This window comes from Mustela erminea, chromosome 5 (genome assembly GCF_009829155.1).
Source record: "Mustela erminea isolate mMusErm1 chromosome 5, mMusErm1.Pri, whole genome shotgun sequence".
Classification (NCBI taxonomy): domain Eukaryota; kingdom Metazoa; phylum Chordata; class Mammalia; order Carnivora; family Mustelidae; genus Mustela; species Mustela erminea.
In genome coordinates, this window is record NC_045618.1 from 17,389,676 (window position 1) to 17,405,425 (window position 15,750).

The 15,750-nt window shown below is 39.3% G+C and overlaps 1 long non-coding RNA gene across 1 annotated transcript in view; it reads right to left on the minus strand.

The window, feature by feature from the left end:
- Positions 1-1,311: 1,311 nt before the first annotated feature.
- The window catches only part of LOC116590424, a 38,380-nt gene continuing 23,941 nt past the window's right edge, over positions 1,312-15,750 (minus strand). The window contains exons 4-5 of the long non-coding RNA XR_004285605.1: positions 5,055-5,275; positions 1,312-1,389 (exon numbers count right to left, since the gene is read on the minus strand). This is a non-coding gene — a long non-coding RNA (uncharacterized LOC116590424). The remainder of the gene's footprint in view (positions 1,390-5,054; positions 5,276-15,750) is intronic.

Genomic DNA, 15,750 nt, shown 5'->3' on the forward strand with positions numbered 1-15,750 from the left:
CAGCAGCAGAAGGAAAGGGAGCAGCAGACTCCCCGCTGATCATGGAGCCCAACGTAGGGCTCCATCCCAGGACCCTGAGATCATGACCTGAGCTGAAGGCTACCCTTCACTGACTGAGCCATCTGGACGTCCCCTCATTCTGACTTCTGTGCCTCCCCCTACATATTATTTTTATCAAATCCATCCCCTGTGCCATAAAGAATCAAAAAGCAAAAAATAAGGATGCATGAATATGTATTTAACTCTTTTGAAAGCACCTGTTGAATTAAGGCTTAATTTATAGCTTCAAGGCACACTTGAGGAAATTTAAATTTCTTAAATTTTTTTACATTTCTTAAAATGCTGGTGATTGTTCTTACTGTTCCAAAGGCCTTGTGAGGAAGAGTTCTTGCTGGACCACCGTCTAACCTTGCACGCCTTGCACAAGCACTGAGAGAATTGTCAGCCATCGGGAGGGCAGCTAACTTGAAACCTATTCCAACCTGCTTCCTTTTGTCAGTTTCTACAATAGGCTATAAAACTCAACACCACTCCCCCACCCCCACCCCCGCTATACTTAGGAATTACCATGAGAGTCAGTTCTGACCTAAGAGATAAGGAAGTGTGCTGGTCTCTGCAGAAGGCTGGCTGAGATGCCGCCATCTTGCAACCAAGAAGAAAACACCCAGAGAAGTCTGGAGATGTAGACTTGTTGTCGAGTTGCCGAACCAGTGGCTTCAGCTGCCTACTTCTAGGCTTCTTATGATAGAAAGGAAACAAGTTCCCTATTTCAGTTTCTTTAAGCCAGATTTCTGTCAATCACAATCAAACATAATCCCTAGACTAGGTGTTGTAGACAGCAATGATGAGACCCTAGCTTCCGAGAGTTTATAATATCTTGAGAGGCAGGTATCAACCCACTGAACTGAAATATGGAGCAGAATATGAAAAGCACTAAATTGAAATTAACAGAAGTCCACACGTGGAAACTGAAAGAGAAAAGTTAGGTTACCAGTGGGACCTGGGAGACCCTCAAAGAAAAAATGGATAAGACATGAGAGTTGGACTTTGCCAAATGAGGAGGACTTTTTCAGGCCAAGGAAGGCTGGACAACCTCACCCCCCCTGCCAAAGACACACATACCCCAAGGACACAGCATGAAGAAAGGAATGGTGGTTTGAGAGAGCCTGGTTAATTTAAGAACAGTTCTAGGTAGTTGGAGAACTGGACTGTGTTGGATGACAATGGTGTTGTCTGCTCTCTGTTTTTCACATATTACAAAACTGTTTTTGTGGCCCTAGCTTCTCCTCAACCACTTCTCACTTTTTTTTTCCTTTCTCTAATCAGCAGTAGTCTCCATCCCATCTTTATTCACTATTCGAAGTTAGGTATAAATCATTGACTATTACTCTGCAAAGAAAAAGAGAAAAAAAAACTTAATTGTTTCTGACAATTACTAATATGAGAATTTAACAACTCCTTTTATATGAGTGGTTCTCACCCAAAGGTGATTCCCTCCCACCCTGGAAGACATTTGGAAATTTCTGGAGACATCTGTGGTTGTCACACTGGGGGAGTGGGGTCCTCCTGGGTTGTAGTGGGTAGAAGTCAGGGATGCTGCTTACCATCCTACCATGCCCAGGACAGTCCCCCAACATAGAATTATCCATTCAAAAGTCCCAATAATTTTAAGGCTATTTTTATGTTATTTGATGGTGACAGGCAGGGGTGCCCACGAGCAGCTTCATATCACCAAATGAGTTCATTGGAGGGAAGTGGGTAGGCAGCAGTAGCATCCTAAGAAAAGATTGGGATGAGCAAATTGTGTTTTCTAATTAATACTGAACCAAACTACATTTATTAAAACAGCATAATGACATTATTCAATGCTTTTAGATGCTCTTGTACATGAAAACCCACCTAACAAGGTTCTTGGTAATAGGGGAACCTGGATGGCTCAACTTGTTGAGTGTCTGACTCTTGATTTCAGCTCAAGCCATGATCTCAGAGTTGTGAGTTTGAGCCCCACATTGGGCTCCGAACTGAGTGTGGAGCTTCAGATTCTCAGAGGAATCTCAGCCTTAAGATTCCACTCTCTCTCCCTCTCCTTCTGCACCTTCCTCCTCCCCTACACTCACATGTGCTCTCTTTCACTCTCAGTAAAAATAAATAAATAAATAAAGTTTTGGTAAGACTTTTCTTTGTGGTTTAAGCAACCACAAAGAAATGGAAACCCACCACACAGGGTTCAAAATTTATTTGAAATTAACAATTTTTTTAAAAAATTTGAAATAAACAATTTATCAAGTTTTGGGGGATAAGGTGATAGAAGGTGGGTCTGGTTTATTAGCTTTTCAGAACTGTGAAGCCCTTGCATGCAACAAAAATGACAAATTTTTTTAAATAGTCATGAAGATCATATTTACTATTTACTATTTCATTCAGAAGGAACTCCATGCCAAAAATACTAGCATCTTAACAAAAGTAGTCTTCTTAGGAAAACTTTCTTTAAAATCATATTGAACTACAATGGATTCAGCCTTTGTTAAGAACCGTGCTTAGATCACAGATGGGATATGGAGAACTGTGCTAAATCACAGATGGTATATTTTTTCCTATATTTCACAAAACAGGCAATTTCTACCACTTTTTTTTTCCTTTTACATTTTGCTCTTGGTAATCCTGTAGATTGAACAACAACAACCCAAAAAAAAAAAAAAAATACAGAACTAAAAAGAAACGTGGAAACATTTACTTTTAGTGCTGTTTATAATCTTACTCTTTAGTGGATGGAAACATCACTGAATATTCTGTGTAATTTACTTTAAAAAAAAAAAACTTAGAATGTAATTCATTTTAGGTGAGCAATTTGTTTTATGAGCCGTGTATGTTTATTTGGGGTTTTGCTGTTTTTTTATTGAGTGCAATAAAGACACTTCTTATCAATTGATTTGTTGTATCAGCAATGGGCTTCTTTCCAGACTGAAAGATGGCAGCTTTTCCGAGGACATTATCCAGCATATAATTTCACCACAGATATGAATCCGGGTTCATTAGGGCCCACTTGTACTGCCTGTTATGACCTAATTTCTAGGATTCCTGCTTGATGGTGGCATTATCTTTCCCTGCACACAATGTATAACATTGTCAAATGCGTTCTCTCTCTTTGATGGTTCATCACATACCCAACTTTGAATTGTGCCAACTTTTATACCGGCTGATAAAATCAGAAGTTCAAAAGTTCACTTCTGATCCCTTGCGACATGGAAACTTCAAGTACGATGAAGCTTACACCTTCTATAAATAATTCTTTGCAGGGGTGAAATGGAAGGTCTCAGGTTAGTATTTTGATGGCGTTGAAAACACACTGTCGGGAGGGGATTCCTAATCCCAATGTGGGTTTGTACTTTTCAGCTGTGTACCGTGCAAGGTTGTGCCTTCTATTAGCCTGGGTATGATGAATACTGCCTTTGGGGGCTCAGCGGACTTACTAAGGTGTCCAGATCACGGGGCATCTTCCAAGGCCTGATATTAGTGCTGTCGTGTTGCAGTGGGATGGCACCTGTTTGTGCATTTCCAGAGTGAGGAAATCACATGTTGAGAACTAAATCATGGTGGACGTGGATTTCTCAAAAGTGCACATCACAACATCCTGGGGAACCTTTCGTTTGCGCACATCACAATGTCCTGGGGAACATTTCGTCTGCACTTCGGTAATGCCATGCGTGAGGCAGAGCAGAAGTGATATACAGTCACAGAAAGTGGGAACGGTGAGATTTAACAGCTGTGCAAACGGCCTCAAGAACGTAAAATCAGGAGGCTGTGTCTTTAGAAAAGTATTTCTTTTAAATCCCCAAATATCACATCTGGTTGCATCAAGTTGTCATTATGGCACAGTATTTAAGATGATTTAATGGGTTATTGCAGGATAAGAATCTTGGAGTTTATTTAACTACTGTGCATTAAGAGAATGTAGCTGTTTAAACGATGTTCTGACAAAGCAGATAAAAAGCTGTTCTTGATGTCGAATGACTTTATTATATACTTTTTTTTTTACTGTAGTTGGTATAAATATAGATATTCAAACCTAAACAGAATATAAAAGACAAGGGGGAAAGTGGAGTTCTGCGACAGAAATTTAAAGCATGTAGCACGTATCAAATGCAGAGAACTAGTCACCGTTGAAAATTGATGAGGCATGTTGGCTATATGTATGGATACGGGAATGTCACAATACAAAGGTGTCAGGGATCTAATGTCCCCATTTCACAAATTCCCTGACGGGGCCCCTGCCAGCTAACAGGTCAGCCCCCAACTTGGTGGCGAGATCTCTCGGATTTGGAAAGGCTCCTCCTGGCTTTGTCCCCATCTCACAGCCTCACACCCTTCACCTCTACATCGGCATGAACCTCTCCCCACTTTCCTTCAGAGGTACATGTCATTTTTATTTTTTTCCAATTTTTTTTAAACTTTATTTTAGGAAGAGAGAGTGCAAGAGGTGGAGAGAGGAGGAGGTAGGGTTAGAGGGAGAGAGAGAAGGATAAACCTCAAGCAGATGTTGCACTGAGCATGGAGCCTGATGGGGAGCTTGATCCCATGACCCTGAGATCATGGCCTGAGCTGGAACCAAGAGTCAGATGCTTCACCCATTTAGCCAGCGGGGCGCACCCCAGGACACATCATTTTAAATAGAAAACCAAGGCTCTAGGGGCATAGGACAATCTCAGACAACTTATGTAGGGCCCCAATCAAAATCCAACATCCCAATTTCCCAATCCGTAGTTCCGTTACCTCATCACATATCTGCTGCCACTTACGGCAACAGTCCCAGCAGACATCGACCGGACATGTTTTTCCAACTTGGAAAAGTACACACAGTCTTTCTGTTGGCCTTACTAACCCTACAGTAAGTGTGTTTTGCCTTACAACATGAATGTGCTAAGAACTCCCAAGGAGGGAGGTTAAATAAACAGAGTGTTATGGGCAAGAGCAGACTCCCAGCAGATTTCAGTGACTATTTAAGAGTGTCTTAAACAAAAGAGAAGTTTAGTCTGGGGCTGGTCCAGAGCACCTACTCAGTAATGTCCTCAAGGACACAAGCTCTCCTGTTGACTGCTTTGTCATCACTCCTCGGGGCACGTCCTCATGCCAGCAGCAGGATGCAGGAAGACACGAAGGGACGGCGAAGCAAAGAGCTGGCACCAGCCGCCTCCCGAGAGCAGTTCCCAGAAACTGCCACTCAACATTGCAGCTTCCATCCAATTGGCCAAAACTCATGCTCCATGGCCACATCCTGCTGCAAAGAAAAGAACACAATATCCCATTTTGATTTTGAGGAACCCTGGGCCTGGGCAAAATCCTGCCATTAGGAAGGAAGACAATGGAGCATCATAGTTGTTGTTGGCAGTGAAATGGTACATTTCATGTACCATTTGTCTGTGGACTTGTAATATTAACAAGATTCTTCCCCACTCATTGTTTTCTTCATGGGTCACAGACTCTAGCATTAAAAATAGCACATATATTTTCTCTCTTGAGCCCACTCTGATTAATAGCTTAACCTAGTTAAGGACTGCTTGATTAATCATCAACCCTGGTTAATGACATCTTGAGAAAGAGTCTGAAACAAAGAGTTCTGCTATCCATCGGTGGTGCCTGCAATGATACAGGAAGAGAGAGTGAGGACAAAGATGCTCCTTTTCTATTCCTGTCTGAACCCTCTCACTTGGCACTCACTTTCAGATTGATATAATGGTTCTAGATGTCCAGCAGTCCACAACTAATGCTCCTAACACTTCTATGTTATATCACCCAAAGCAATCTATGCATACAGGCATGATTCCCATATAGTTTTCTTATGAGATTAAAAAAAAAAGTATATTTATGACCCTTAATTTGGAGATGAATAGAGTAAGTGCTAAGTAGAACAGTGGGCTTCCACTAAGGTTACCTAATAATAAATGGAAGATCTAGAATTTGAATTTAGTTCTTTTAGAAACAACAACATGTTTTTTTCCCTCACAATACTATTCCCAAAAAAATGATAGAGAAAGAAAGAAAGAGAGGGTTGGAAGGAAAATTGTTCTCCTGATAGACTGTCTTGGATCAGAGTGATTGTACATTATCTCCTGGTGACTTGCTTTTCAAATTTTGGAATATTTCCTGCTAATAAATTCCTTGTGGTGCCTAATAAACCCAAATGAAACATTCATGCAACACAACTGAAATTCAAACAGGAAGTTGACTAAAAGGAAACCTACTAGGAAATGGGCTACAGATATGAATAAAAAATTAGTTTCTGTCTATAGTCAACTTACAAACATGTTGATAAATAAATGAACTACAGTATGCTGAGAATTACAATCACAAGGACCCATGGTGGGACATAGGAGGCAATGGCCACCATACCAGGTGTGAGTGGGCAAGGAGGGTGTCCGAGCGGCCTCACTCAGGAAGAGATGGATGGGACCTGAAGGGTAGGTGGGAGATCACCAAGCATACTCAAGGGGTAGCCAGCCAAACTGGGAGGAGCAAATGTCAGGACTAGGCACCAGAACAGCATGGCAAGCTCAAAGGAAAACAGGGCAGGGTATGTGCATAATAGAGGCAAACAAGAAGCAGGGTGTACACTGGAGTATATAGTGTGAGGTAGGGGACAGCAGGGGAGGTAGACAAGAAGATGGTTGTGAGAAGCATTCAGGTACTTGGAGCAGACTGGGCCTCACGCAGTTTAGCCTGTATGCACTGGGAAACCACCAGAAGGTCTTCAGCAGGGGTGCAAAACAATCACATTGGCCTTTGAAAAAGACCACTGTGGAAACTGGGCTGGAGTTACCCAAGTCACAGGCAGTACAACCAGGCAAGAAATGAGCAGAGCCTAACTCGAGAGTTCTTCCTATCAGACCCACACTCTTTGAAGGATTTATGGAAGCTCTCCAACTGCTTGCTCCTAATGTCAGAATGAGTGTGTCTCTGAGGAAAAGCTCTGTACCTTTCCCCAGGTTCTCAAAAAAAAACAAAAACAAACAAACAAAAAAACCCAGAAACCCAGAACAAGATGGACAATAACATCCTTAAGTTGAAAACTGTCTGGCCTACACTCAGGTCACAAAAGTGGAATAAAAACTAGAGAGATAAACATAAGAGTTAAATAAGAGTCACATATAAAACAAAAAGAGTTTGAGATGCAGTATTTGCATCTAATTTTTTAAAAAACAAATGAGCAAAGGCCTTAACAATAGGCGAACAATATTTGGGTCATATTTGATACACGTAAAGTTGAGAAACTCATGCATATATCAGAACCTTGCCATAGATTTTCCAGGATGGACCAGATCGCCTCACTATCCCATCTTCCTGTATCTTCTCTAACTTCAGAGTGCTCTCTTACTTGTTGGACTATGTATCCCAAAGGTTGGTTTGGAAAGGAAATACCCTGTAAGTTCAAGACTCTGAGAAGTTGGCCAAAGAAGACATTAGTAGCCTCTTCTGGAAGAGGAGAGAGCTGAGAAGCACCAAATTTCAAAACCCTAGCTACAGAAACTTCTAGAACTAGAAAATCTAACCGTTACCAGGCAACAAGGTAAAGAAAGAAAGAAAAATCTAGATCATTTGTTTTTAACTTTTATGGAGGTTAGAGAGCCATAACCAATTTTGAGAAGCTGCGGAACCTTACAGACTTTCTCCCAACACAATTCACACAGGCATCTTCTCACGAAATTGGGCACGCTATTTTGAGAAGTTCTCAAAACATCTCTTGTCCAAGAACCTCCATGTGACCGTTAACACCAGCTTAAGAGCCCCCTGTCTCGAAAATTCTCGTTTTCCTCAACAAATATTCGGTTATCATAGTTTTTCATCTAAATTAGTCTCACTAATGTTTACAGTGTCTGGCTTATCTGGCTTTCATTGATCCATTCGCTCTGCAATTAATTTCACCTTTGTTGCATGCACGCAACCTTTGTCAGCTGTAAAACCACAGAGTCTAAAGGGGCACTGATTCTCATTTCCACTAAATGAAACTATCGTCCACATGGCACATGAAATCCCAAATGGACTTATAAACCGAGAATAGGAAATACTGTTCTATGCTTAAGCTTCATAAAAAAAAATGGTTTCCCCTCTCAGCAATGGTGTCTGTTCTTACCACCAGGTATTTGAATCCTGGTGTACTATACAGATATTATATACATGGACACACATATAATATCCTAGATAGTTATTCTCTCTCTCTCGATCTATATATCCTTTAACATTCTCTCCACTTTGAAGCAAATTATAGACATTTTCAAAGTAAATCCAAGCCCAGCAATGGTCTTGATTTCTTAATGGATTAAGGAAAAGGATAATTTGAAGGGGAAAAAATTACAGCAAATTCTATATTGTTTCCTCTTTTTCCCACAGTGCAGTTACTGAAAACCTTTGATTAGATCCCTAAAGAAGACCACACACTCAATAATTTGAAGCAAAAGGTTAATGGTGTTGTTACAACTATTATCCCTTTTAAAATCATTATCCTCTTGTTTTTTATGGCTATATTACCTTCACCTTTCCATGAACCCACTTTACCAGCTGTTTCCCTCTGTCATAAAGTTTGCTGAACATTATCGTAGGAATAGGAGAAACGCCATGTTTTATCAATCAAGCCTTAGGGAATTGGAGGTTTCTTATAACCACAACTGTAAAGGGAGTTTATTGCAAGTTTCTGTTTTGATTTGTAAATTGTCCTTAAGTAAAATACATACCTGATGCCAAGGTATAGAGTATAAAAATGCAATACGGTACAATACAGAAACCCGCATCATAAAGTTTGATAGGCTGACAAATGAGAAAGGTAAAGACAACTGACAAACACAGGAACATTGCTTCCTCCGTGCGCCAACACCCGCAGCATCTTTCAACCTGCCAATGCCTGAATTCCCCAGCCCTTCACCCCATGCCACCCCGGCACCCCAAAGAACACATGAAACACAGGACCGATGCTTTTAACTCACACAGAACTGCATAGGAAGTCTCAACACAGTTCCAAATTTGATATGATGAAGATATTGTTTAATCAGGATGCAATAATATTCAAACTGTACTGAAAAATCCCTAAAATACCACCATACAGTGGGGACTAAAAAACACATTTCTAAATTGTAAAATATTATTAAATATGTATAACTAAAGGATAGTAAATATCAAACTTGAAGGATACAACTAAATGAGTTCTTTAAGGATATTTTGTAGCCTTAGGAAGCACTTTATTTTATTTTATTTTATTTTATTTTTATTTTTTTAGTGGAGGAGGGGGAGAGAGAGTATCTTAAGCAGGCTCCATGCCCAGAGCAGAAGCGGGGGACACAGGGCTTCATCTCAGGACCCTGGGATCATGACCTGAGCTGAAATCAAGAGTCAAAGGCTAAACTGTCTGAGCCACCCCAGTGCCCCCTTAATAAGCAGCTTAAAAGATTGAAAATAAGTGAATGAAATATCTAACCAAAGCAGACATTAAAAGAGAAAGAAAACAAATCCAAATGGAAAGGAACTAAGTATAAGAGTAAAGTTGCTTTTTTTTTTTACAAAAATGAAGAAAAACAACAAAATCAAGATCTCCTTCCTTTAAAAAGTATTATTTGCAAATCTCTAGTAAGACTGATCAAGAGGAAACAAAGACACAAGTTAGCATAATCAGAAATGGAAAAGAAATATAGCTATGGATAAATAATTTTGTTTTACTTTTTTTTAACTTTTTTTTTTTTTTAATGTAATCCCTACCACTGATGTGAGGCTTGAGCTCATGATCCCAAGATCAAGTGTTGCTTACTTCACCGACTGAGCCAGCTGGGTGCCCCCATGGCTATAGATCAGTTGCCCATAACTCTCTGTTTTTTTAACCAACATTTTTCAGAATAAAGAAATAGAGAAAGCTCTCCAACTCATTTTTTATCTTATTATAGTCTTATTCTGAAACCAGTCAAGGGCAGTGCAGAAAGACAATTAAAGGCCCAAATCACTTATAAGCCTACAAGTAACAGTAACAAAATAGTGTCAAGTCAAATGTACACAACATTTGACTTGACAAGTCAAGTCAAATAAAAAATAAGTCAAATAAAATAAAAGTTGACTTTTATACACAACAGTGTATAAAACTAACGGGTGGGGCGCCTGGGTGGCTCAATGGGTTAAAGCCTCTGCCTTAGGCTCAGGTCAAGATCTCAGGGTCCTGGGATCAAGCCCGCATCAGGCTTTCTGCTCAGCAGGGGGCCTGCTTCCTCCTCTCTCTCTGCCTGCCTCTCTGCCTAATTGTGATCTCTGTCTGTCAAATAAATAAATAAAATCTTTAAAAAAAATCATAACGTGTCATTAGTCAGATTTATATTACTAAGGTAAAGATATTTCAAAGTTATAAATTCAATCAACCTAAAGAACAAAATGATATGATCATCTCAACAGATGCAGTAAAGTTGTAAATATAAACATGTATTTATATAAATGCTTTTGGCAAAGTGGCAACAGAGAGAAACCTTCTTCATTCAAAGATGATGTCACTCTTAGTATCAAACTTTCTAATGAATCCCCATAAAGCCAGGAAAGAGCCAAGAATTCTCACTTATTCATATTATTGAATAATATCATACTAGAAATCCCAACCCATAAAATATATGAAAAGGAAGCAAAAGGCTTAAGGTAAGTCTACAGGAACACAATGTCCTAATTTATAAATAAGATGATTATCTGTATCAGCCCATGGGCTAAATCAAGCCCGTCTGTAGTCCTAATCCAGACACGCCCATGTGTTTCCATGTAGCCTATGACTGCTTTTGACCTACAAGAGCAGAGTTAGTAGTGACTGCACGACCCTCAAAGACAAGAATATTTGCACAGGAAAAGTTTGCACACCCCTGGTCTACACAATAATAAATATGTAGTAGGTCAAATGGAATCAATCAAACAGAATCCACAAACAAACTAGTATAATGGGGGGGAAAAAAAAACTACAATTTCTAGACTCCAGATCAATGTACAAAAAATCAGTAGCATCTCTCCGTATCAGGATAATCAGGATAAGCTGTATTCCAAAGAGAGCAACTACTCACAATAATAAGAAAATAAATAAATAAGCAAACTCTATGGCGTATAAAAAAAGTGCACCACACCTTGACCAAAGGGATAAACTATTTCTGAAGGACATGAAATAAAAACCAAATGAAAATGGAATAAATGCTTATTTCTTTGGCAAACTTTGCAATCATGGTAACAGTCAGTAACTGGCCTACCCTAGATTCTCGAAATCCCTTTGCCTGCCTTCTCGGCAGCTGTTTTGGTTATTTCTGTATTTCCCAACAACATGTGGGGTAGACAAACAATAGATAAGTCGGCTGTGATTGCGTCCCATATGTACAGAGCAAATAAAGGATGAAATGAAGTTAAGAGAGTAAGAAAGAAAGGAAAAGCCAGTAACTCCGTGTTTTTGTGTATTATAAATCCTAAAATATTTAAATTTACAGGATATTTATAATGTGCTAAACTCTGAAATAAAACCAATATACCTATATGTTCCATCACAGCCCTGTGAAGAAGATACCATTATTGTTCTCAATTTATGTATGAGAAAACTGAGCCCGGGGAGAGATCAGTGCCATTAACAAGTCACACAGGGAGGCATGCAGGGGGGATCCAAACTCAAGCAATATAATTCCAGACCCTATTCTCTTAATCCTACCCTGTGGAGTAGGCATTACTCCCTTCATTATTACGGTCAGAGGTATTATCCTCACTCTTGGTTCCAGAAGCTTGGAACTATTAAGCGACTTGACCAAATTCATCAGCTTAGCCTTGACATTCAAGTGTGAGAGTTGCCAAAACCCATACCGTACCAACACTGGTCCAGAACTCGAGTGACACCAGCATGGGAGCGGGGGAAGAATAAAAAGCTTTAACTATTAATTATTCAGTGGATATTGTGATTTGGGGTGGGATAGACCTTCAGAAATGTCAATAGACTATACATTATTAATCAACTTATCAAAGTCAAGAATTTAAATATTTAAACATTTCTGCCACTGAAACATAGATAGCAAACCCCACAGTCACTAGAACTGCGTATAGCACATTAAATTTCTACCCTCTGTTAATGATGCAGGGCTTCCATTTATCCGGTCCTAACCATTTTCTTTAGGAAGACAGGCCTGGGAGTCTCTGGGGAGAAGTGACAGGCAGGGAAGCGTCCAGACTTACTGACTGCCCATCTCAAAACTGCTTCCTTTACCTGTGACATCGTCTTTTAGTGTCCTTGCATTCCATTCTAGGTAGAGATTTAATTCTTGAGAATAATAATTCAAAATAGAGGCACCTGGGTGGCTCAGTGGGTTACAGCCTCTGCCTTCAGGTCAGGTCATGATCTCAGGGTCGTGGGAAGGAGCCCGACATCGGGCTCTCTGCTCAGCAGGGAGCCTGCTTCCCTTCCCCTCTCTCTGCCTGCCTCTCTGCCTACTTGTGATGTCTGTCTGTCAAATAAATAAATAAAATCTTAAAAAAAAAAATTAAAATAACCTGAGCCTTTTATTTTCCTTAAAAGACAATCCATTCTTATTGTAGATTTAGGGGAAGAGAGATAATCTCTGACAATACTAACCCCCAAAGATAACCATAACATAACATCAGGTATATTGTTAAAATTAAAACTACCCCCTGAATACTACCATAAAATTGCCTTAATCAAGAGACTCTCTTCTCCCCCAGCAATGGGCCATCAAAGCATATGGGATTTTGTGGGGCAAAGGTTGAGTCTGTGGTGTCCAAGTAGAATTGGACCGCCAAATAAAGTAGTTAGCAAGCGAACGACCATGTGTAAAAGTTCTATTCGATGTCTGATAAGCCAGCCCGAACAGCCAGGTCAGAGTGTCTGAAGCTTCTGGACATTTATCAATGCCAGAGAGAAGGGACTTTCTGTTCCAGCACTTCTCTGGATTAGGACATGATCCCAAGCAGCAGCTGGAATTACTGGGATAGCTTCAAAGTCCCTCTCGAAAGTCACCTATCAAAGGATCAGTCGTGGCTTGAGGGCCCCATTCAAGCAGGAACCTGAAATTCAGAGATACACTCAAAATTTGAGGCAGGAGAACAATTCTTGGATATACCAGATGACTGGTCTGCTTCAGGTGTCTGGTCTAGTCAGCCCTGGTTTTCTGGGCTCAGTGACTGGGTAAAACCAAGGCTGCTGGTTGAACATCTTTTGTACCCACAGCTGAATGATACTAAACCACAAATAAAGTAAAGATCTTGTCATCCTCCAAAAATCTCACTGAGGTAGAAAAAGTAAAAATAAAAGTAAGAATTATTTGATAGAAACAGTAAAAAAAAAAAAAAAAGCTAAGAACTTTTCTACCAGTAGGCCAGAAGCATTGGAAATTATCTACAGGACCCAAAAGAAGTGGGACAGGCTGAGGTGGAGACCAAACTGAGTTGCAACCTACACCAGATCAACAAGGGTGTGCTGAAGCAGTGAATAATTATTTTTACAAGAAAGCCCCCCAAAATTTCAAGTACCGAGTCAGCCAGCTCAGGGAGCAGGAGGAGGCTGTGGGTTCTTGGTGGGGTCCCAGCATGGGGGTCAAAGCCAAAAGAGAAATGAGGCTGTTCCTAGGCAAATCCAGGCCTCCATAGTAGATGTGAAGATATATACCCTAAAAGAAGCTGGCCCCTATCTCCTCATCCCAATGGGACTCTGCAAGTAACATTCCCACTTATGATTAGAAAAAACTCTATAGTAGCTACTAATGTCAACTATTCCAGACACTCATATGTGGATATATACACACATACACCTATACATATCTACATATACATACACATATACACACACATAGATAGATAGCCAAGAATCACCAGACACCTGGTAATTACCAGAGATTAAAAAAAAAAAAATGATGGCATAAAAGTGAGAAGTCACTCCATAAGAGCAAAACAAAAACAAATAGTCCCCCCAAAGGAAACGGCATTGGAAAAGGGAAAAGAAAATGTGGCCAAATATCTGAGTATTCCTTACGACACTGAACGGAATCTGGTATCCATATAAACAAGAGCAGGGTGGTAAAGAGGTATAATTAGAAAGTTAAAAAAATAATAATTCTTAGACAAATAAAAATATGATTAGCACAATATAAAACACAGTGGGGCACAGAACAAAATGTTCATATAGTCAACCTCCAAATAGTAATTTAAAAGCCCAATTAGAGGGGAGCTGAGTGGCTTGATCAATTAAGCATCTGACTCCTGATTTCAACGCAGGTCACTATCTCAGGGTCGTGGGATCAAACCCCACATCAGGCTTTGCACTCAACGTGGAGTCTTCTTAGGATTCTCTCTTTCCCTTTCCCTCTGCCCTTCCCCTGCTCATTTGAGCACATTCTAAATCAATCGGTCAATCAATCAATGTATCTATCTATCTAAAAATAAAATTAAATTAAAAAATAAAAGCCCCATTTGACAATATAAGCAAAAGACAAATGAAATGTAAATTATTTGAGAACAACTTGAGTTTTGTGAACTAAAGTGCCACATAAACACTGAAAAGGAATACTGAAAGTAGTCACACATGACCAGATTTATCCTGCTATTATTTCTAAATTCAGAGGTTAATTCTAAAAACATACTACTTAGAGCTTTAAGGAAGATAAAACAATTTTATTAAAAAGGAAAGAGAAATATATGCTACAATGAAGAAATATCTGTGTTGTTCTGAAGATTTAAAATATTATGAACCTTGAAGGCCTTAACAAGCCATATTATCATTTGCACATGAAGACCAACTAAACATTTCTTTAGTTGTACAGGATTCAGAAAATATACCTCAAAATTTGTCTTTTCTGAAAAAGAATATTACTCAATTATATATTCCAGCCAACTAAAAGTTATATGTCTATATCCAAAAAAGAGAAAAATCATGATATAAAAAAACACTAGAGATGAAAGCAGTTAACAAACCCTAGAACTATACCAAAAAAAAAAAGGGGGGGGTGACAATGCATTGCTAGAGTTTAATGCAACTACTCAGAACAGATACTTTTGTAAACAAGAAAATTAAGGACGCATTTTTTTTTTAAGATTTTATTCATTTATTTGACAGAGATCACAAGTAGGCAGAGAGAGAGGGGGGAAAGCAGGCTCCCTGTTGAGCAGAGAGCCCAATGCGGGGCTTGATCCCAGGGTCCTGGGATCATGACCTGAGCTGAAGGCAGAGGCTTTAACCCACTGAGCCACCCAGGTACACATTTTAAATTTCAAAAATAGAAAATTAAATTTCAAAAATAAAAATTTTAAAAACATTTTTTAACAATCTGGAGCTAAAATAGTGATTTTAAAATTAGAAATATTATCAAACCTGGGTCTTGGGAAGCAGAGGAGGACAAATAGAATTTTTTAGAAATGCAAATTTTAATTTTCATCAGAGATAATACATACTAATGTAACAGAGAACCATAGGCTCAAAAATACCAAAATTTAGGGGTACATTTTGGGAAGGAAAACTGACTAAAGAAGAACAAGGAACATTCTAAGAAGCTGATACATTGTGTGCTACCTTTTTAAAAACTCATCATGTTGTATACTTTTGACCTGAGAAAATTTGTATATGCATGTTATACTTTATGTTTTTAAATTGATCTTAAACTCTAGGAGCTAATAAGCAAGTATAGCAAAGTTGTAGGTTATAAGGTTAATACACAGAACTCCATCACTTTCCTATATACCAGGATTGAACAAATGGAATTTAAAAGGAAAAAACAA